Raw genomic sequence first — 23,688 nt, 5'->3', positions numbered from 1 at the left:
TGTATAATGCAGGTACTAAGGTTCGTGACCTCTTTTAAGCTTTTTGGTACTTCTTTTCTCTGTGGAGTGCAGTTTTTATTTACATCCTAAAGAGTATATCATTAATTACTCACTTCATTATCTCACTCATGTCCTAACACAATAATGAAATCAGCAAATTTAGAGTATTTGAGATTAATAGTCTCAAAACAGCAAAAAAAAAAAAAAAAAAAAAAAACCACCTTCAGTTTACTAAATTCCAGGTTTTTAAATTCTCTTTGGTATAATGGCTTCTATTAGCACACTAGACACCACCAAACTACCCATTAAATCTGCCAGAAAGTCCCACGTTCCTAGGCATGCCAAGAAAATAGGTGGGAAGTAGTTCATAGCAACGTTCTTAAATGCTTGTGTAGGAGAGTGGAGGAGTATCACTAATGCTGATGTCATTGTCATCTCTGAAATTCCAGCCCTGATCACCCTCCCATCTGGGCTACTTTTCTAATCTGAAATTCTCTCTCCCTTCTTTCTCTCACTACCCACACACCTGACCCTCAGGGAATCATTGAGTCACTGCTTGTCCTCTAACCTTGTGGCTTAACTTCCGTTTCTGTTTAAGAGCCTTGACCTGGGGGATGTGAAGAGAATGACAGAGGGAGAGGGCTGCTGCGAAGGCAGGGAAAGAGAGGGAAGGGTCCTGCTCTATCGGGGTCAGACAAGGAGTTGCTGAGAACTGCCCACTTCTGATTTTTTTGAGATAATCATTGCTGTCACAGTCGTGATCTGAGCTGTGCATTAGTTAATACTTGATTTACCTCCAGAATCTGCTTATGGACTTTCTACTGCTTATTTGCAACTGCAGAAAGAGTGGAGAGTGAAAGAAATAAAAAGCAAATTCATCAATCTTACATTTATGAAAAGTCTGATTGGGCAAACCTGAGACCTGTTCAAAAGAAAGGGCTTGGATGGGCATGCATTTTACTGAGACTTCTATCTTTATTTGTCACTAACCATTCATTAATTAAATGTAGTGCATGAGTCTTAGCTTTCCAGGTCAGTTTTTAATAAAAGGATATTTTAACTATGGTTAAAAAAAAATTAAATGAAGCATCATTTTTTAAAATTATTTACTTATTTAGTTAGTTAGTTAGTTTGTGAGATAGTCTTGATCTGTCACCCAGGCTGGAGTGCAGTGGCATGATCTCAGCTCACTGTAACCTCCACCTCCCAGGTTCAAGTGATTCTTGTGCCTCAGCCTCTCAAGTCGCTGGGATTACAGCCGTGTGCCACCACACCCGGCTAATTTTTGTATTTTTTAGTAGAGATGGGGTTTCGCTATGTTGGCCAGCCTGGTCTCAAACTCCTGACTTCAAGTGATCTGTCCACCTCGGCCCTCCCAAAGTGCTGGGATTATAGACATGAGCCACCACGCCCAACCTAAACGAAGCATCTTTAAGTAACGTTGTGGCAAAACCCAGCTGACTATGGGATAGACCTTTGAGTGGACTCTGATTCTAGCTTTCCTGGTTGTTGGGCCATGGGAAAGAGCACTGGCCAAAGGCAGGTGGGTGAATCTGCCATGTGACCTGCCACCAGCTCTCCTCTAGCCACAGCAGATGTTCCAGTGCCCAGGTGACCTAGAAGCTTCATGTGGAGGTGACGGAACTTCAGTAGGCCTGGAAGTGAAGCAGTTCTTCTGCCCCCAATGTGAATAGGAAACAAACTTTTAGTTGGTTACCATGATAAACACTTTAGGGACAGGAACCTCAGCCTTCTTTAACCCCCAATGGCCACATATGCCTGGAAAAGAGTAGGTGTACGGCCAATATTTATGGGAATAGTGAATATTGAATGAGGCATACAAAAAAGAAATGAACACAGAGAGTTAATTCTGAGAAAAATTTCTGATTATGATCTGCTGCTACACATACACACCCACCCACACACACATACTCAACTTCACTCTAAATATCACTCACAAACTCTTTTGTCCTTTATGTCCATTTTTTGTTTTCATGGAAACCATCCAACTTTCAATACCACACTAAGATAGTGAAACAGCTTCTTTTGAAAAGGATTCAATTTTCTCCCTGAAATAACTATTTCAATTGACTGAATAGGTTTGTTTCACTGCTCGTCACTTTTAGAAAAGCAAATGCATTTAAAAAGCAGTTTGGGGTGATCTGGTCTTTAATGGCAGATCCTCTGAGCAGGTACTGACCAGGTGGGGACAATTTTCTGGCTCTGTGCTTTCTTCATAAAGAATCTGTCAGATTAGTTGAGGAAAATGACAAATGAAAAGACACTTTGCCTTAATAACAAAACCCACGGAATCCTTAGAATTTTGTAACTATTTTCTGGCTAACTTTGCTTTCTAGGCTTAAGCTGTGAAGTGACGTTTGGTGTTTCCTTTTTAAACTAATTGTTATTGTTTATTAGGGCAGACACTTAGTGTCTGTCAGGTATAAGTCAATGACTCTCATGCCTTGTATTTATGCTTTTCCTTTGTCATTTAGAAATGTTTTATTTTATTTCTTTTAATTGCTTAACAGTAATATCATGAATAGCTTGATGCTTCACATAAAGCCATAAGGAAGAACTACAAAGATTTTTTTAATTACTTTAGTATTTTTTGAGAGGTGATAGAAAGGATGTTTATAATTTGGTTGGAATCTCCAAAGCGGCTGTATCTTTTAAAACTAGTATTTAATGGCTAGATATAACCAACTTCTAGTTATAAGAATAAAGGAAAGGAGGAAATGAGAATGGCAGGAAGGAGGTCAGGAAAAAAGCAGGAGGGCAGGAAGAGAGAAAAGGAGGAAGGAGGGAAAGCAGGAGGAAAGGGAAGGGACTCTATGGTATGTCATCCTTTCAAAGTTCCTAAACAAATCCAGTCCTTCTGATGGCACTTTCATAGTCTAGCAGGAGCACTTCCGGACACTTCTAGCTGGTCATCCTGCTGCTGTATGTGAACCTCCCTTCCACAAAGAGGGAACCTGTTTGTGTGCCCTTCCTGTTCTATATGGGGGCCCTTGTTGTGGGACAGAGCCCAGTTCACAGCTATTTCTCTAATCAGAAACTTCAACACCTTTCTCAAGTTCATCTAAGTACAGTTTCCTGCTTGGCTCAGTTACTCTCCCATGTACAAAATGGTCCTCTATCCCCTGTCCTCCCTGTGTCCGTCCTCGCCTGGGTGATCCCAGTTTCTAGCAGGAGTTCAGCAGAAGTCACTGACTGAAATGTACCACCTGAAACAGCATCTTCCTTTCAACCGCAGCCCACCCTAAGCCATTTTATATACTATTGTAAAAATGATGATCCCAAACTTAACTCTAGATTTATGTGATTTTAAAATTTAGCTTCCTGATCCCCTTTGGGACAAAACAACCTTCTCATTACACTAGATACCCTAAAATCACCCAGGAAGTTCACATTAATTGATGACTAAATATTTGGCTAAAGGTCTATCATGGCTAGTGAATAACAATTTGGGCTTTATTTTATCCTAAATCTGGTTTAGTTAAAAACGTTTTAAGGATAGGCTGGGTGTGATGGCTCACGCCTGTAATCCCAGCACTTTGGAAGGCCAGTGAGACAGGGGTCACTGGAGCCCAGGAGTTCAAGACCAGCCTGGGCAACACAATGAAACTCTGTCTCTACCAAAAAAAAAAAGAAAAAAATTTAGCCCGGATGTGGCTTTAGTTACTCGGGAGGCTGAAGTGGGAGGATTGAGCCTGGGAGGTAGAAGATGCAGTAAGCTATGATCCCATCACTGTACTCCAGCCAGGGTCACAGAGCAAGACCCTGTCTCAAAAAAAATAATAAAATATATTTTAAGGATTTACTGAGACAGTCATGAAAACAAAACCCCAAGGGTTTTTAAGCATGTCGTTCTTAGCACCACCACCACGAGAGATGAAAAATAAATGATATACTATTGGAATACTGCACCCATTTCTTTTTCTTTTCCTTTTTTCTTTCTTTCTTTCTTTCTTTTTTTTTTTTTTGAGACCAAATCTCACTCTATTACCCAGGCTGGAGTGCAATGGCACAATCTTGGCTCACTGCAACCTCCGCGGGTTCAAGCGATTCTCCTGCCTCAGCCTCCTGAGTAGCTGGGATGACAGGCACACACCACCACACCTGGCTAATTTTTGTATTTTAGTAGAGATGGAGTTTCATCATGTTGGCCAGGCTGGTCTCGAACTCCTGACCTTGTGATCCGCCGGCCTCGGCCTCCCAAAGTGCTGGGATTACAGGTGTAAGCCATGGTGCCCAGCCACTACACCCGTTTATTAAAGTACTCAATATAAATTACACAGTCTTAAAAATACCAGCATTCAAAAAAACCCCAAAATATCAGCATTCAAAAACATAAAAACAAAATACCAAGTATTACTACAATGCCTCATTATACTTGTTTCCAAAAAGGTGTTGGGATTTTGTAAACAATTCACAAGGTATGTCCATTTTAATAAGTTACGACATAAACAATTACTAAAGTAAGGTCATGTCAAAAACTATACACACGCTTTTCAGCTTTTTAAGTGTATTTTTCTTTGGGCAGCTTTTATGATCGGCCCACTATGGATTATTAGATGGTAAGTTAAGTAACTTCAGAATGCTTTTTATTTAATTTAAAAAAATCGATTTAATACTTGGTTGGTCACAGCCCCTACCTATTGTTATTACCGAAAGGTTTATTAACAATGTGGCTAGTTAGTTGTATAACCTTGGGCACAAAACTTTACCCTATCTGATTTTAATTTTCTCACCAGGAAAATGAGGGCTCTTTTAGAGTCTGGTAATGCTTTTAATGATCTACAATCCTGTGATTTCTAAGATGAAACGTTGTGTTGAAGTCAGCGACATTAATGTCTCTTCGGAACAATGTCATAGGACTCCAGAGAAGGTCGACCACACACCAATGTCCTGGCTATGTGATTAGAGACAAAAGCCACATCCATGCTAACTGAATCCAAACAAATCCACAGGAACATTGTAGGAAAGTTCAGATTGCCCTCACGCTTTGTCGCTAGGAAAGCATGGTGGATGAGCTCTAGTCCAAATGGTTTATAAATTTCATACTGTGGTCTCTGACGCAGTTAGCTAAACATCTAAGACCACAGCCTCAGCAATGTCTTTGTCCCTGACATCAGCCTCAACGGATTATTCATTTTCAATTTTATTCTTAAATGTAACGTGGTGATTTCTCCCTGTTTTGTAATCCAATTCTAATAAAAATGAGAAGGCAGGCAGGATTCTGATACTGGGAGATAAATAAAGCTGCATTTTGCAAGGCAGTCAGTTATTGTAAGACAGTTATTAAAATGGCTGGAGAAATGGCTTCAGACTGCAGTCAGCCTCAAATCAGCCAGGCAATCTGGCCCTTGGTGCACATGGCCTTGGATAGCTTTCTCTGAAATCAGGTTACAGGAGTCTGTGAGCTGGAGTCTGTTTTTTGACAGTTCCCACAGCACTTGACCCGGTGTTAGGCACACAGTGGCATGGTAAAACTTGTTGGCAACTCATGAAATAGCTACTACTGAAAAGACAAAAAAAAAAAAAAAAAAAAAAAATTTCTAGAGCTTTTTGCATTTTATAGTTTGGAGATAAACACTGGCTCTAATTGCAGTACTTACTAAACAGGGAATATGCTACTTAGAAGCTAAAACAGTACATCGACAATTTTCCTTCTTTTATTCCTTAATTAGTTAATCACAATCATCCACAGTTGTTATTGGAATTTGTTGAATTTGTGGAATTTGTGAGAATGTTGCAGGTTTTTTAATGCATATTCAGGAGTATTTGCGCTGATATAAGTTGTATGAGGAAAGTTTATAGGACCCATGAAAGCCATTCAATCCTTTTTCTAATTCTCATAGGCATATGCCATTCAAATATTCTGCTTAAAGGTATCTGCATTGTTATTGTTGATATTAGGTGTCAGGTGTGATGCTAAATGCTTTATGTGCAACGGCTCACTTGATCCTCACAAGAGCTTTTAAAAAGGTATTACCATTCCCAGTGGGGCACAGTGGCTCATGCCTGTAATCTCAGCACTTTGGGAGGCTGAGGTGGGCGGATCACCTGAGGTTGGGAGTTCAAGACCAGCCTGACTAAAATGGAGAAACCCCATCTCTACTAAAACTACAAAATTAGCTGGGTGTGGTGGCGCATACCTGTCATCCCAGCTGCTTGGGAGGCTGAGGCAGGACAATCGCTTGAACCCAGGAGGCGGAGGTTGCAGTGAGCCAAGATTGTACCATTGAACTCCAGCCTGGGGGACAAGAGTGAAACTCTGTCTCAAAAAAAAAAAAAAAAAAAAAAAAAGGTTTTACCATTCCCATCTTATGGAGGAAGAAACTAGGATCAGGGAGGTTCAATGAGGTGCCCAAGGTCACAGATGGGATGCTGTAACTCAAACCACGCGTTTTGCTCCAATTCTAGCCCCCAATTCATAACTAAATGGGAATGAGGGGATAAGAAAATGGCAAAGCTTTTAAAACATCTTTTTAAAAGAAGGAGGGTATAAATCATAAACAAAAATGCAACTGAGGAAAGGACAAACAATTCCTCACATAATTTCTTCATTTATTTATTCATACTTTAATCAGCCACTAAACACACATGTTCACCACTGCACCATGTAGTATGAGGATAAAAAAGGAGCTCATCCATACAGCGGGGCTTAATGAAAATGAAAATTGTTAATGATTAGAAGAAGAAGGAAAAGTTGAACCATCAAACATCTTGACTCCTTGCAGAAGGTTCTAGGTGGGAACACTATTTCCAGTCAGAATGGTCTTTAAGAGCTTTTTAAGAGGTGAGAAACAGTAACAATGACAACATGACATAATGGTTTGTTGTTGGACAAACACCCAGACAGAGCACAGCTCGAGGCTCTTCACTGTATTATCTCTCACCCTCATGACACTCAGGGAGACATTACCGTTGCCATTTTGGAGATGAGCAACTGGACGCTTAGAACACAACCAGCGACAAAACAGTCGGAAGCCGTGAACGCAACCAGCAACAGTGTCAGGATTCAAATCCAGACACAGAGAAGCCCAGTGCCTCCCACCTTTCCTCAAAGCCATGCTGCTCAGAGCTGCCTTGCTATAGTGTTTTTGTTGGCTGTGACATGGTATTTGCAGCAGGAAAACAAAACAAAACAAAAAAGATCTTAACTTGGAGGACAGGAGAAAGTGTAGAGATCAGTAAAATAAATGAGGAGGTGTATCCAGTCATCCGTACTATGAATTGAATTTAGCTCTCTATCAGCTAAGCGGCACACGGCTCCATGGTGATTATCAAGGCAGTCAGGATTTCAAGTGGCGCTGATAACTAAGTGTAATAGGATTATGCATTTTTTTTCTTTTAGAGCTGAAGCAAAAGAAGAAAAGGCCCTTTAAGCTGAGGTGTTCACGTTGTTTTTTTCCTGTTACAAACTAGTCTAGAATGATCCCAGAGACCTCAAGGAGTGTTAGAGCTTATTTCACTTACATAGGGAAAAAGAAAGACAGAGTATTTGCTAGGTAGATGCATACTCTTCTAGCCCTTCTTGCCTCAATCTGGACTTAGATTCAATGGACTAAACTTAGCAGAAAAGTCACGCGGAGAAGGCAATGAACACAGCCCATGCCTAATACCACATTTTCATTTGATGATATTTGAACCATAAATATACTTCACTTCAAAAACACCTTTAAAACTGTGTATTAAATGAATTTTGGTAAATAATTTAAGGAGAGATGATTAATATTCATTAGGAAACATTGTGCTATGAAATTCAGTTTACTAAGGGGACTAATGTTTTCATTAAAAAAGTTTTGACTGAATCTTAAAAAAAAAAATCCCTGATTTACATATGTTGTAAATGTAGATTCTTTCATGGTAAGAATATTTTAAAAAGGTTAATCAGCATTTGTTTTTGACTTAAAAGTAAGTTTATACTTAAACATCATATTTTAAGGTATTTAGCACAGAATGAAATTGCTTTAATATAAACTAGATATAATTTGTCATGTTTTTTAATAGAAAACTTTTCAATGCTATAATGCTTTGCTTGTATTTGGCAGAATATAAAACAAATTCAAAATAGTGAAGAATTAAGACGAAAAGAAACATGATTCTCAACCCTCAGATATGGGCTTCTTTGGAGAAAGTGAAAATGGATTTTTAAAAAATCAGAAATGAACAGCTCACTGTTTTATTGAAAGGAGATTATATATGCTGTTAGTCATTTTTTAAAATGACCACAGCTACCATAGAGATTTTGATTTACATTTTCCTGGGGCTGCAGCCCCCTCTTGTATAAACATATACACATACCAATATGTTATGTGAACAGCAATCTTCCAGTGACTTCAAGTAAAAACTTGTTTTTGTAAAAGAACTCATATTTTCCCATGCTACTTCACTTCTTGTGCAAGAACTTTTATGAGGTTCTAGTGAACTGTGTTTTATTTATTTTTCTTTGTTTTTTCCCTCTTACTGGAAGAAAACATTATCTGGATGTAATCATGTTCAATGAGAATACATTCTGACTCAGGAGATGATTTAAATCAATGACCAACAATTAAAATGCCTAATCTGCCACTATTTTGGATATGGCAATTTAATTTGACTAGGTCAACACATTCATTTATTTTAATGCAATATATTCCTTCCCCCACAGGAAGGAACGCTATTTCAGTAATCCCCTGTTATTGACATCTTTGCAGATTTAGCCACTCTGTCTGTAACTCAACGGACTAAAGTTGAAGTTTTGTAGCGGGAAAAATACAAAGTGAACATCTCTAGCCTACTTCATCAAAGTCCCCGGGGACCACATTTTTCTCTCAGGAGAGTATCCTGTAATTCACTGAATCATTGCTCGTGTTCTCACTATCAGTAAGCCTGTGTGGTGTTCCAGCCACCTGGAGCTGACGAATATTTTTCTATGTGAAGGATACCATAGCAACCAGATTTGCCGCATGGACAGAAAGCAGTCATAACGATGCTGCAATTTTAGCCAGGAAGCCGACACATAGCACCCACGACAGTATTATCGTAAAGCATGTCTTGAGATCTGAAAATTCATTATTTTCCAGGACTTAGTTCTTTAGACACGAGAACGGAAATTACCCCAAGCCCTAAGAGAAGGAAGGCAGTAGTTAAGATGGAAAAGATCATATGTTTCAAATCTGTCTCTCTTTCTTACAAGCAATGCCAACCTGGACAAGTTAATAAACCCTCTGAGCCTCAGTTTTTTCATCTGTAAAATGGAGACAATCATTCTCCCTCAAAGGGTGGCTGTGAGGATGAAATGAGGTGAACTGAACTGTGGTTGGCAGATGGGACACACATAACAACTAAAAGCTTTCTCCATTTGGTTAAGAAGGGAGGTAATAGACACTTAGAGGACACAAGAACAATGGTCTCCAAAATAGGGTTCAGATGATTAGATGAGAAATGTTATCTGTGTTTAAAATATTGAATTAAAATATTCTAAAATATTTTTGAAGAATTAGGCTGGGCATGATGGCTCACGCCTGTAATCCCAGCACTTTGGGAGGCTGAGGTGGTTGGATCACTTGAGGTCAGGAGTTCAAGACCAGCCTGGCCAACATGGCGAAACCCCAACTCTACTAAGACAACAAAAATTAGCCGGGTGTGGTGACGCATGCCTGTAATCCCAGCTACTCAGGAGGCTGAGGCACAAGAATCCCTGAAACCTGGGAGACAAAGTGAGCTGAGGTTGTGCCACCACTCTCCAGCCCGGGCAATGAAGCGAGACTCCATCTCAAAAATCATAATAAATAAATAAATAAATAAATAAATAAATAAATAAAAACAAAATAAATATTTTTAAAGAAATAAATTGTCATGACAGTATGGAATGTCAGGATATGATAGGAGGTGCCCTCACTGGAGCTGCCAGCCTGCTGGTGGTTTCTGGGAGGGAGGAAGGAGATTATACAGTAGAGAAGATTGACCCCAGCAATCTTACCTCCACGCTTGCTTTCAGTACTGCCCTACATCATGATGTGCAGCAGTCGACATGGACTCGATTGACAGACCATTGACAGACTATGACAGACTATGAGCTACATTGCTTATCTTTAGCCAAACTAATCCCCACAAAATGGAGAGGTAACTTAAAAAGATTCTTGCAGAGGAACCACAAAGAGAAAATATTAATTACCAGCAATGAGTAGCCAGCAAGAAAGAGACGAAGCTGAAATTTCCCTACTCCTATTACTGGCCCTGTTAACAGTCACATCTACAAGGCAACAATGATGAACATAGATTTAGACCAGACAAGAAGCCAACTGAACTAGTGTAAAATTGTCTGGAAGACAATTTGAAATAGAGATTTACATAATTATTAATGAACTTTGGCCTTTATGACTTGAGATATTAATGATAGTAGAACTGCCTATAACTTATAAAATACATAAAGATATATTGGGAGTACTGCTCAAGATTTTGTTACTGATATGAGTGTATATTCAAAAAAGGCTGGGGTCACTGTGCTGGGGAAATGAATACAGAGTAGCCACACTGCCTGCTTCCCAGCCTTTTTCACACATGGCATACATGTTGTGTTTGTACTGCATGCTGGGATAAGCTACTAGGCTACGGGAAGCCCAAGCCTTTGGTCGCCCCAGGTCCTGCTCAGCCAGCCCAAGATTGAGGAGGTCAATATTTTCAGCACACCTATTACCAATTCAGAGCACACTCGTATCCCACGTGAGGTACCCTGTAAGCACACAGGTTGAAAACTCAGTTCTACAGACAGATTTAGGTGGGGTTAATTATTGAAGAATAGAGCTGTTGGTGCTGAGTTATCTCTATAGACAAAGGAAGAGAGTTGTGTGTGTGTGTGTGTGTGTGTGTGTATGTTTTTAATGGACCTTTTAAGAGTCAGCCCAATAAAACTTGTTTGTATCACAAGTGGGTTTATTGTCAGAGTTAAATATTTATGCTATCTCATTCTCTCAGACCTGATGAAAGAACAAACTTTATATATTTGTAAATATTCTCTTTCCTCTCCATCAGCGAGCCGATTCGACTTTGGTCCGCCTAGCATTCGACACAGTGCTGCTGCTGACGCAGTAAGTGCTAATGTATGCTTGCCTGACGGATCAGCAAGCCACGATACAGCTGACACCCTGCTCATCAGTCCTTATATTTGTATCTAGTTAGATCCTTTTCCTGTTCCTCCCAGGAGCTAATCCAAAACGTTGCCACTGAATTCCAATCCCCAGCCCTAATCCCTGGCTGTTGACTCTTAGCTGACTTCCCCTCTTCCTTGATGAGGTCACCAAGACCATCTTACAAAAGCTGTTTCAGGCCGGGTGCGATGGCTCACGCCTGTAATCCCAGCACTTTGGGAGGTCGAGGTGGGCGGATCATGAGGTCAGGAGATCAAAGACCTTCTAATATGGTGAAACCCTGTCTCTACTAAAAATACAAAAAAATTAGCCGGGCATGGTGGCACATGCCTGTAGTCCCAGCTACTTGGCAGGCTGAGGCAGGAGAATCCCTTGAACCCAGGAGGTGTAGGTTGTAGTGAGCTGAGATCACGCCACTGCACTCCAGCCTGGGCGACGGAGTGAGACTCCATCTCAAAACACAAAACAGAAGAAAAGCTGTTTCAACACCAAATATGTCAACCTAAGCCATCCAGGAAAAAAACCTAAGTCGTCTTTGACTTGTTCTTTATTAACCAAGCCCACAGTCACTAAGGGTGCTTCGTTTCTCTTCTTTTCCCTCTTCTGCCCACACCGCCTAACTTACCAGTCAACCTGTGAGCATCCCAGGCTCACCCAGCATCAGAGCCTTGGCCCTACCCATCTTTCTCCTCTGCTTGACACAGGCTTACTCCAGACATTTAGAGACCCTGCCTGAAGCCTCCTTCCTTCACGTCTTCCCTCAAGTTCCTTCTCCAAGAGGCCTTCCTTAATGACCTTGAATATATATTGCAAAATGTACAGAAATTAACCCTTCTCCCGCACCTCCATACCCCCTTTCCCTATTTTATTCCTTCTCTTTATCAGTTATCACTAAAATAAACATAGTTCATTTATTTATGCTATTCACTCTCTGTCTTCCCCACTAAAGCATAAGCTCCAAGAGTCAGGAAACTTTGTTTTCCTGTTTTGCTCATTCCTGTGTCTAGTCTAAAACTGGGCCTAGCACACAGTAGATATCTAATGAATACAGACTTAATAAATGGAGAGTTGGTTTATTGCAATGGACTTATAAATGGTGCTACTGCATCTTCTCTGATGCACTTTCTACCAAAATATTCATCCTAAATTACAAGTTGAAAATCGCCACCTTCCTCATAATTTGTCAGTAACTACATGTGATTTATTAAATAGCATCTAAGACCCTTAAAAACTTCTAGCCCCCGTCTCCCTTTCCAATCGCGTTTCCCAGTGCAGAAGATCTCTCCATCCATCCCTAAGGTATAGTCACGCTGAGGAACCCATTGAACACTTTAAAGTCTTTGTGTTTTCAAACATACGTCCTTTGATCTTGAGCATGTTTCCTACTTTACCTTCTAGTGAAATCTGTTGATGTTTCCAGGCCACGTTTCGTATCACGCATGAAGCTTTTCCATTCTTCGAATTGGATTTAAATATGTGCTCCGTAGTACATGGCCTTAAGCCTCTGATTACAAAAAAAAAAAATCATTCTTCCTTGAATTGTGTTCATATCTGTCCCCAAGACACGACTCTAATATTCTTGAGAAGACATTATAGGCCTGTCTCCTTTTCATAGTTCCTTACACATAGTAGTTGCTCAATAAATGTTGGTTGACATTAAGTATACAGTGTGACTAGCTGTGCATTTTGGAGGAGGAGAATTGTAGAGAGATAAGCATTTAGGTCCTTTGTAGAAATAATACACCAACACCAAAGTGAATGTCAGCACAACTGAAAAGAAACATAAAGCTATAGTTTAAGCCAGCATGAAGCAGAAGACTTTATAAGAAACTCTAAAGATAAAGAAAACTTCTTCTGCTCTGCTGGAACGCCTGGCACAGAGAGCTCACTTATTTTGGAGCTTGATCCTCAGCTAAAAATAAACAGCTTTTATTGAATCTGAGTTCCCGATATTGTTGTTTAACTATTTTGTGGTTTCATTCAGGTACTTGCAAGGCCGAAAGAACACTAATCAGGATACCTCAGTGTTACATAAGGGTTCTTTTCATGGAGTAATTTACGGTTAGTTTAAGAAATTGTATCTCATCTGCTTGCTGGGTTTCTCCTCCTTAGGCATGTCTCATAATGTATATATGGCCAGTCATCGGCTGGGCCCAGTACCAATGGCCCAGGATGCAGGATAATAAGCACGTGTGGGAAGAACAGCGGTTCTCAGGAGACTGTTTTAAATCACTGTTTTCTTCTGGGGAATAAAGAACCAATAATTCCAAGAAGCTTTTATGGCGTAATCTTTGCTGAGGCAGTAGAGCATGTTTGAAATCTGGGCCCACGAGCAACAAATTCAGACAGGATCCTCTTGCCCTTTGCTGAGTGCAAAATAAACAGGTCTCTGGAGAGGCACCGCAGAGGCTGAAGGTAACTGTACACACCCCTTTCTAGCCCTGTGGTCTGCTGAGAGAGCTCATGCCCTTCCCTGCCATCCCCCAGGAGCTCCTGGGGCTGGAGGATAATGAAGCTTTCTTCAGCCAGCAGCTTGCTCTCTCATTCACATGTAGGTCCCCTAACCAGCCTGGCTCAGCTCAAGCTCAGGTAAACGACCTATTCATCCCTGTGCCACCCACCATCTGTATGTGGAAGCCCTTGGCAAGGCGGGAGCCACCGTGCCAGCCCCGTGAAGGCTGCTTCAGTCTTCCAAAGCGTCACCAGCAACGAGACCACTTCAAGGTGCTCTCCTGGTCACTGACACTTAAGTTCCCTGTAGTGAATTTCTCAGGACTCCACTTTCCCCTGCTCCCTCTACCCCTAACCTGCCGCCACTGACATTGCATGTGTGCTTGGCTGTTGCCCTACTGGGGGACTTACCTGTATATGTATTACTGTGTTTCTACTCACTTTGGAAGTTGGCGCTCCTTCACCTTTTAAACAGTGAACTCTCTGAAGCAGAGGACTTGCACCCACTTACTCAGTTGTTGCATATGGAACACAACCAAACAGGACCATTTAGAAACACACTTAAAGAAGCAATGTGCTTCTCTGCACTTTGGGGATGAGATGGAAATGTTCCTACCCACTAGTGATCCTTAGCTCTGACCCCTGTACTGAGAGCTTCGGGGGGGCCGCTATTAGTGGGGATGCACTTTAAGTATTATTCCAAGAACTGGAAACAGAAACCCTCCCACACTGAGCCCAGACATGGTGATGGACGGCGTATCTCAGCGGCATGGCCCCATCAAATCCCGTGTTCCATTGACTACACGAACCCATTTTGGTCAGTGATTATTTCTGGTACTCCTGTGGTTTATCCCGATATAACACGCAGAAACTACTATGATAACATGGTTTTACCTCTGCCAGTTATTCCATGTAAAAAGAGATTAAATGAGAGATTACCAAAAAACTTCCGAATTCACATACTTTTCTTCATAGTCTTTGAACAAATAGACTCAAGTTTTCTTTTTAACTTCTTTTTTTTTTTTTTTTTTGAGACGGAGTCTCGCTCTGTGGCACAGGCTGGAGTGCAGTGGCGCGATCTCAGCTCACTGCAAACTCCGCCTCCTCCTGGGTTCACGCCATTCTCCTGCCTCAGCCTCCCACGTAGCTGGGACTACAACCACGCTCACAACCACGCTCGGCTAAATTTTTTGTATTTTTAGTAGAGACGGGGTTTCACCGTGTTAGCCAGGATGGTCTCGATCTCCTGACCTCATGATCTGCCCACCTCGGCCTCCCAAAGTGCTGGGATTACAGGCATGAGCTACCACTCTCAGCCTTTTTTTAACTGTTTTAAACCTCAGCTCAAGAGCAAAGTTAAACCAGTTTGAATCTCCAGGTCTCCATGCAGTCAATTTTTGAATGAAAATGGTTGAAGCAGGCCTTCTAGGCCCCTTCTGATGCTCAGATTATTCTGTCAAAGAATTTTCAAATTCTGACCTCAAAGGTTACCTTATTTTCAACATTTTTCTAAATTTAAAGAGAAGGGAGAGTAGTAAAATTGGAAGCATGGTAACAAGTTGCTCAACTTGATTGTTCCAAGTATATCCTTGATTCTATGTAAAGAACCTAAAAACGGAGGCCTTATGGTCAACATAATTAGTACATAATCTGTCAAGCAACCTTTGGATTCTTAAGAATTTTAATTTGATTATAAAAGTAATACTGGTCACTTATTTGCCATTTTCCATATTATTTATAAATAATATGATGCTGAACATCTTTGTTCGGAAAGCTTTGTCTACATTTTTATGAAACCATTTCGTTAGGATAATTTCCTAGGAGAATTATTGGATCAGAGGATCTTGACAAATGCTGCCAAACTGCCTTTCAAAAAGATGGTCAGATTTTCTTTTTAAAACACAGCTAGTCACAAATATGCCAAGGCTCGCTCAGAATAGAGATAGTTGGATGATAGTTTTAATGTTTAGTTACCTAACTATGATTAGTAGGATTCAGATAGGACTAGTAGGTTAATAGTTAATCTGCTGGTGATTAGATGCAGGGTTTTGGGTTGTTGGAACCTCAGGTTCCCAGCTGAAAACAGTCTATATGCTGTTATGCCGTAAGGGACAATTTATTCCAGACACACAAATGGGTACCAGGGTTCTGTCCCAGAAAGTGTGTAATGACAGGACCCCACAAAGAAGTGATATGGAAAGACTGACTTCCTCATTCATTCAACAAACATTACTTGAACACCAACCAGACATGAGAAACTACAGCAAGCACCAGGGAGTCAAAGCAGCATGGCACCTGGCCTGTCTTTGAAGAGCCTAGGGAGGAAGGAACATGTGTAAATAAAGAAAGAAGTAGAACAAGATAAAGCCTTGATTAGAAGTTTGGAACCATGAATGAAGAAGGCTCTAGCTCTGTGGAGGACTGGTGGTGGGGAAGGTTTCAAAGGCAAGTGATATTTAAGGTAGCTTTGGAGGAGGAGGATGTTGGCAAGTGGTAGAGAAAATATTTAGTGGAGCGCAGGGACAGAACCGGGCAGAGTGTGGACGTGTGAAAACACGGGGTGTAATAGTGAAGTCATCTGGTGGGTGAGGCGGGAGGGACATGGGTGGCAAAATTCACTAGCTTCCTCTTTCTGGGAGGGACTCTGGGGGCTCCAAAGAAACACCTTTGAGGAAATCAAAAAAGATTAAGGGAGCCTTTGAATGATGGGCAGAACTTACTAAGAAAGGGAAGAAAGGAATATTCCAGGAACAAAGAAGTTGTCAAAGTTCAATTAGCGACTTTAAATGGCCTGAAAGTTTTCAAAGCATTTTCACGCGCATCATGTCATATGAACCTCCCAAACACCGCCTGCGGTAAGGCACACATTCTGATTCCCACGCTGCAGCAGAAGAGCACAGTTGAATGGCGTGGCTCCCAAGGCTGCCACGCTTCGAGATTCTAGGGGCTACCACGCACCTGTGTGCACAGAACAGGGTGTGTGGTGGCCCTCAGAATCTCTGCACTGGCAGCTGAGACTGCAGGTCTGGCTTCTGATGTCCCTTGCACTACACTAAGCTGAGATCATGTTCATCATGTAAAATGAAAAGGATTTAAAATGAAAACACATTAATCACTCCTATCTTTTAATATCTTACATGCTGCTACGCTATCACTTTTACTGGATTATTTTGAAAGATGAAGTGCATGTGTGTGTATATACATATGAAGATTAGCATATATTTATTTTTATGGTATATCTATGTATCTATAAAATGTGAGAAAATACTATGTACCTTAATCTGTACTATTATCCATTTTCTTTACATTAGGAAGTTTAAAAAATACTATATATTCAATCATACTAAATCAAAGCAGCATCACACCAATTTTAGCCCGATTTTTAAAACTTCAACCTGTTTGAGGAAATGACCAGTCTTACACAATGCTGAGAATCTTGATGAGAAAATCAAATAACTATTCCACAAAGAGAAAACAATAGATGCAAATACCTTCAAGAGCAGCCTCCAAAAAACGAAAGTACTACTACATAAGATTATAGAATTTTGTTTTTAATTTTGTTTTAACTTTAAAAGGCTAAAGTTTTTAGCTTTTTCAGTGTAACGCAGAAGTTCTGTCTAAGAGAGTGGAGGCAATTTCATTAATGGCATACGTACCAAAAGCTAATAGTACAAGATGCATTATAAATGTCTTACTGACATTTGAAATATCTCTGGGAGACAAAAATGGCTATAATTATTCACTATATTTGTAAGCAGTGAAATGGATTTATCAAAAGGTTAATTATCTTCCTCAAGGTCACAAAATTAGGCAGCATAAGGGTAGTGTCTGAAATCCAAGGCTTCTGACTGTTACCTTGGTCTTTGAAATCAATTAAAAACGTCTCCAGAAGGTCTGACGTGGGTACTGTCAGAGGCTGGCAAAATTCTTTTACACGTTAGAAAAACAGGCCCGGATGCTACCTTGTCACATGTCAGCATGTGTCAGCACATGTGAGTTTAGCTCATGCAGAACATACTGGTTGGCATGGATGATGCCTTCACAGGCAGATATGAATCCACACATCAACAACAGTATGTCCCAGTATTGCACAAAGAGTAGCAGGCACACGTCTCTAAATGACTACATAGGTTGCACAGAGTGTACAAAGAACTCTGTCTACTGATATTTCCTTCCTCTCATTTTTCACATTCAGACTGTAGGAAACAGACTAAGCTAATGAAAAGACAGTACGACAAAACCTTCCACTTTCAGTTTCTGATTTCCCCAATAAGAAAAGACATAAATGTGGCATTTCTTATGAGACGCGTGGAAAGAACCCCGTAGAAACCATATGGTTGTCAGTAACGGCATAATCTCATTCAAAGGTGCTAAGAACACTAATGAGACCAGGATGTCAGGAAAAGCAGAAATAGATCAATATTTCTCTCCCATTTTTAGTTGTCCTCACCATTAGTCTCTGCACCAGCTCTATGTAAATGAAATCAATCAGCAAGGATTTCTGTAAAATGCATAAAACAGTTGTCCTCTAGGCTCTACCGGAAGATAAATGATTCCAGACGTTGGCCTGTGGCCATTTTCCCACACATGCTCCAGAGCTCTGACATCCATATTGGGCCATAACACTGAGTGGTTTCTACTTTGGCGAGTTTACAGCCAGCGCTTCCACTTCTGGTTTGGACTAGACAGCCTGCTAACGCAGATGCAAAATAAATCCCTTTCCGCCTGTGTAAATTGTAAGAGAACTGACTTTTTCCAATAAAGGAGCTCCTGTGAGCCCCCTGAGAACTTTCTGCTATCGCTCATAGAATCTGATTCTCAATCACTGCTTTAGATCCCCTTGGAATTAGACAAATCCTGGTCTAATAAAACATGCGACATATGACATCGAACGCAAACCACTTAGATGTAACATACAATTACGAACAGCCCAAGTCCAACTTTGAAAACGAAGCCGTTGGAAAATGTATAAAACGTAAATAGCAGGATTGTTTCATATGGTAGCTTATGTTCTGAAAGAGGGGAACAGACTTTTTGAGAAAGATATACTACAGAAGATCCAGAAGCAGCTTCCTTTAAAAATGATGTCAACACCAATAACATTATTTGGAAGGCTCGTAGGAAGTCCAGGTCATATTCATAGCTATTTAAGTAACGTAGCCCATGGAATTAAGCATCCTAATACAAAGTATTTACTGCCAACCTCGTCAATCTGAAGGGTGGGTCACTTTCTTAATAAACTGCCTTTGAGGAAAGATACAAATAATTTTGCCCATTGTTATAAATAGAGAGAGAAGGAAGGAAGGAAGGAAGGAAGGCCTTATCCATATCTGTAGTCTGAGATAAAACAATTCTCTCTGAGATTAAATAAACGTTAAATAAATCTAACTGTAACTTGCAAATGTTTCTAGAGTGAGTAGCCAAAATGACAGTCACTGCTTTTTAATTTTAAATCAAGTTCGTGTTAAGAGAATGTTGTAAATATCAAGTCCACTACAAAGAAAACTTTTTATATCAATGACAAAACTCACAATCTACATAGGAAGTAACTGTTGTCTTTCCCACCACCACGACCTCTTTTTCTATGGAACACAAACTTACTTTGTTTAAAATTGTCCTTAGGCTCTGCTGTACCTTTCAAACAAAACCCCTCTCTTCTTCAATTCATTTTCAGCTTTCTTGAAAACTGCTCCTCAGAAACTGACAGATGGTGCATCTGTCAGCAAATGTTTTCTCTTCGTTATCTCTGCCAGCTAATATTTCCTCTGAGCTTGGCTGTTGTCTGTGAGACTGGTCCACATCATTCTAGCCTGATCAATGGTGTGCCTGGTTTGAGGTTGGTTTTGGCCCCGCCTCCAGCTCTAAGAGAAAAAAATGAAAACTCACAGCTGGATTTCCTATAAATCCTCTTTTTAAAACTGGCTCTGCCGCTCTGGCACATACCAGAGGAAACGCTGCCAGTCTATCACAAACCAAGGGGGGTGCTCCTTCTCCTAGGCACCCCCACCGCTAGTGTCAGGTGCCTTCCTTATATAACACATCCCATTTTAAGTTAGCCTAAAACTTCACAGGAAGGGAGCAAGTGTTTTAAACCAAGCTTAGGTTTTTCCATGCCTAATAAGACTCGAAAGAAGATGCCTATGACTGAAACACACACACACACACACACACCCATGACTAAATAATTTTTAATCTGTTAAAATTGTGCAAACCAATTCCAAGGAGAAAACGGAAAAGGAGAAAATGCCAAAATAGGACATAACAAAATTAGCGCACATTTAATTTTGTAGCCTTAAAAAACTCAGGTCATCCTTCACATTTGGATGACATTACAGATGACATTACACCCTCAGCTGGCAACAGGATTTGCTGGTATTTACATTGCCAATGAACTTGGTGAATCAGGAGAATGCATGGGATGCATTTCAGGTTCTAAATGAGAGGTGATTGCTTCTCAGGGTTAACTGCTACCAAGTGGGGTTGAACAGGTGACTGTGGAACAATCAGTCTGCTCTGTAAGTGAGCACGACAAACAATGCACTGTAGACTTTCGTATTCTGCATGCTCAGTGGTAATCCCACCTTATCAATGAGTGGACGCCACACGCTTACTATGAATAGAGAAAGTAAGTGTTCCTAAACTAAGGCTAAATATTGGAATACTGTACTAGGATTCAGAGTCAGAGGATCTGGATTCAAGTCTGTTTTATTTCTCGACAGTGTCCACGAACATGAAAAGCACAGAGTATGCTCTGGAGACCCCACAGATGACAGCAGATCAGATGAAGATGATAAAGAACTTTGTTGTTATTATGCAACATTCGCATTGTTCTTTTCAACAACAGAGAGAATATTAAATAAATATATATGTTTAATCTGGCAGAGGATGATACCAAACTACCACTGCCTGCGATAAGGACAGCCAAAGATAAAAGGATTCCAGGAATAAGGTGCAGAGTATACAGTGCATGCTGAGGATAACAGTCACTCAGATTTTAAATGTTTGAGCTCCACAGTGAGGGAGAATACAAAGGAAGCATAGGGCAGAGTGGGGCTGAGTAGTAAAAGTTTGAGACCTTAGTTCTCCTTCCACTCTCACTCAATAGAACCCTAGAATTGGCATCTGCCATTAGTCAGCGAGCTCCTTAAAGGCAAGAACACACACAATTGGTGTCTGTCAAATAAGAGAACGAATGAGACCTTGAACTAGATAAGAGGTACTCACTCTAAGAGATGGAATATAGAGTATTGTGAGAAGCCTGAGTTTGAAGTTGTAAAATCAGATACTTCAAGGTTGAGAGTGCCTGCGTGTCTCAACCTTGTAGGGATTTGTAGGGAGAGAGGCTTTCTGAGTCACTGAAAAGGAACATGAGAGATTTTGTTCAGGGTCCTCTGATTTCGTCCAGTTTTCTACACTCACCCCCCAATTCCACCCCTTTCCCACTTCCTCCATGAGAACGTCATTCGGTGACAATGAACTTGAGTCAAGAACCAGGATGTCTGTAAACATCCCTTTAATGAAAGCACATGGATTGTTAGGGTAAATTCTTCCCACATGGTGTTGCAAGTCCTTGCTTGCTGTAGCTGGTCAGAAGTCAGCTTTCCAATCCAGCAGGCCCTGCTTGATGCAGGCTGTGTGACAGGTATCTGTGACCTGCCTGCCCAGGAAACGCAGATGATATGGGCTGCTCCTGCTCCTGCCCTTCCTGCAACCTCACTGCCAATGAACTTGTGTGCTCTTGACTAAATATATTGGGAAATTCACTACTTTCATAATAGTTTCATGTGTGTGATCTCTTCTCCCCAGGTTAAAGGATTATGCCAATTTTGGGTAAGAGAATTTGTCAACTGCAAAGATCTTATCTAATAAATCCTTTAAAAAAAAAAAAAAACCTCCTAAAATGTGCAAGACATTCTGTGCTAGCCACTTCAGAGGATGCATGCTGCCAGCTGTCTCTGAGCAGGTGGTCTGCAAGGGGACATGATATGAAATTATAACCAAAAGCAGGATATGAGGACAGGGGGAAGTGGAAAGAGTCTAGGTTGTGGAGTGGGAGTGGGAGAATCTAGAAAACAGGACGGGCTGGTAGCATGAGGGTACACAGGCAGAGACGAGGGAGGACCCTGGAGAGAGAAGGACACTTCCAAGTAGGGAGTGAGCTCTGAGGCACCCAAAGAAACAGGAGGCAAGGCAAGCTCGGGGACTCAGGAGCCTTCTGGTGCTGCTGAAGCACAGGCAACATGTGGGGGAAATCAAGCAAATGAGTCACCAAAGATGGGGCGGAACCATATATGGGATGGCCTTGGATGCTGGGAGAGGGTACAGGGAGTTCATACCAGCTCAGGCAGCAATTGTGAACCCTTGGGGGTTTTAGAGCACAGGTGTAACACAATCTGAGCAGTGAGATCTAGAAACCGTGTTATGTATGGATTCTAAAGGGAAGTGTAGGCAGATGGCTCCACTCAGGAGGCTATGGCAATGATTTCAGCAAGAGGTCATGAAGGCTGAAGTAGGAGGACAGGGTTAAAAACAGGAAGAGTGCTAGAGGCAACTAGAAAAACATGCGAGTCGAGGGAGGTATGTCTTAGGAAATCCCATCTTGAGGAATTTTTCCTAGAGGTATTTGCAGACAGGTGTACACACATATTCAAGTTCTAATTTCAGCATTTGTCATTGTAAAAGACTGCAGATTACCTCAGTGCTCACCAATAGGGAACTGACAAATAAATTATGCTACAGCCACATAGTGAAATATTTTTGCAGCCATTTAAAATACATACACAGCTACAAGACAACTGTTGTAGCATGTTGGTGATAAGCACCAGATTGCTAGTGGTCAGGAAGTACGTCTAGAAGTTTTAGACAGGGATTCAATTTATGGCAAAGGAAGGAAAATATTGGGGAGTGGAATGAGCATGGGTGGGGACCTCAGGACTTGTGTGGTACCCCCATATTGGCACCTGCATTCCCCAGGACCAGGACAACCTAGAGCTGTGCAGTGTACAACCTACTCAAATGTATATGGTCCCTCTGGCCACAACCACTGACTCGAAGGTGCCAGAAATCGCCCTCATCCACCCTTGATCAATTTCATAATCAAAAGCCCAGAACCTGTGTGCCTGAGCCTGTCAGCATTGGAAAGGAACAAACAGCAGCACTACCCATATTGGGGACCTAAAAATGCCTTTAAGAATTATAGCAGATGGCAAAGCAAAAAGCATGATGTTTGAATCTTCTCTCTCTCTCTTTTTTCTCCCAAATTCCAGGGCCTAAGAAGCCAATTAACCATTCCAAGTTATATCTAGGTGTAAGTGCAGTACAAGTTCATAAACTGAGCACAGCAACAATCATTAGGACAGATCTGCTGGTCCTCAGTCAAGCCATCCTTAAGTGAGGGACCGATATTTCAACCATCATTCCCTTTCTTTTCAATGACAGGACATCTTGAACGACCATATACAAGAAGTGGAGTCCAAGACCAACCGTAGTGGCTCACGCCTGTACTCCCAGCACTTTGGGAGGCCGAGCTGGGAGGATCACTTGAGCCCAGGAGTTCAAGACCAGCCTAGGCAACACAGAGACACCCTGTCTCTACAAAAAAAAATTAAAAATTAGCCAGGCGTGGCGGCATGCACCTGGAGTTTTAGCTATTGGGGAGGCTGAGGCGGGAGGATCACTTGAGCCTAGGAGGCGGAGGCTGTAGTGAGCTGTGATCATGCCACTGCGCTCCAGCCCAGTGATAGAGCAAGATCCTGTCAAAAAAACAAAAAACAAAAAACAAAAACAAAAAGAACACAGAGTCCAGCTTCATGCACAGAGTGGGTGTGCAGCTTCAACAGCAAACGCCCACAGTGTTCTTTGAAGGGGCAAAGTAGGAAGGATCCTAGAGGCAATGAATATGGCTCCTTGGGGAGTTTGCTTTCTTTTTTGCAAAGAGCCAGGTCTGACTATTAAACATCAGCTCTGCAGAGATGAGAGCACACTGAGCACACTGAGGAAGCAGAACCTACCGCACATCAAGGGAGGAGCCCTTACAAAGTAACAGGTGCAGACAATTTGCAAATTCCCGCAAGAGTAAATGAAGAACACAGTATTT

At 41.3% G+C, this 23,688-nt stretch overlaps 1 protein-coding gene across 9 annotated transcripts in view; it reads right to left on the bottom strand.

Annotated features, from left to right (window-relative positions):
• Positions 1-23,688, bottom strand: part of LOC105486007 (StAR related lipid transfer domain containing 13) — a 553,767-nt gene that overhangs the window by 87,021 nt on the left and 443,058 nt on the right. The window contains exon 1 of one of the 9 annotated variants that reach the window (XM_011748650.3): positions 19,194-19,701. The exons of the other annotated variants lie outside the window; for them this stretch is intronic. The gene's annotated coding sequence lies outside the window, so the exon portion shown is untranslated. Of the gene's footprint in view, positions 1-19,193; positions 19,702-23,688 lie in introns of those variants that run through there. 9 annotated transcript variants of the gene reach the window in all.

Source organism: Macaca nemestrina, chromosome 16, assembly GCF_043159975.1.
Source record: "Macaca nemestrina isolate mMacNem1 chromosome 16, mMacNem.hap1, whole genome shotgun sequence".
Classification (NCBI taxonomy): domain Eukaryota; kingdom Metazoa; phylum Chordata; class Mammalia; order Primates; family Cercopithecidae; genus Macaca; species Macaca nemestrina.
The sequence above is the reverse complement of the archived record's forward strand: the minus strand, read 5'-3'. Positions and strand labels throughout refer to the sequence as shown.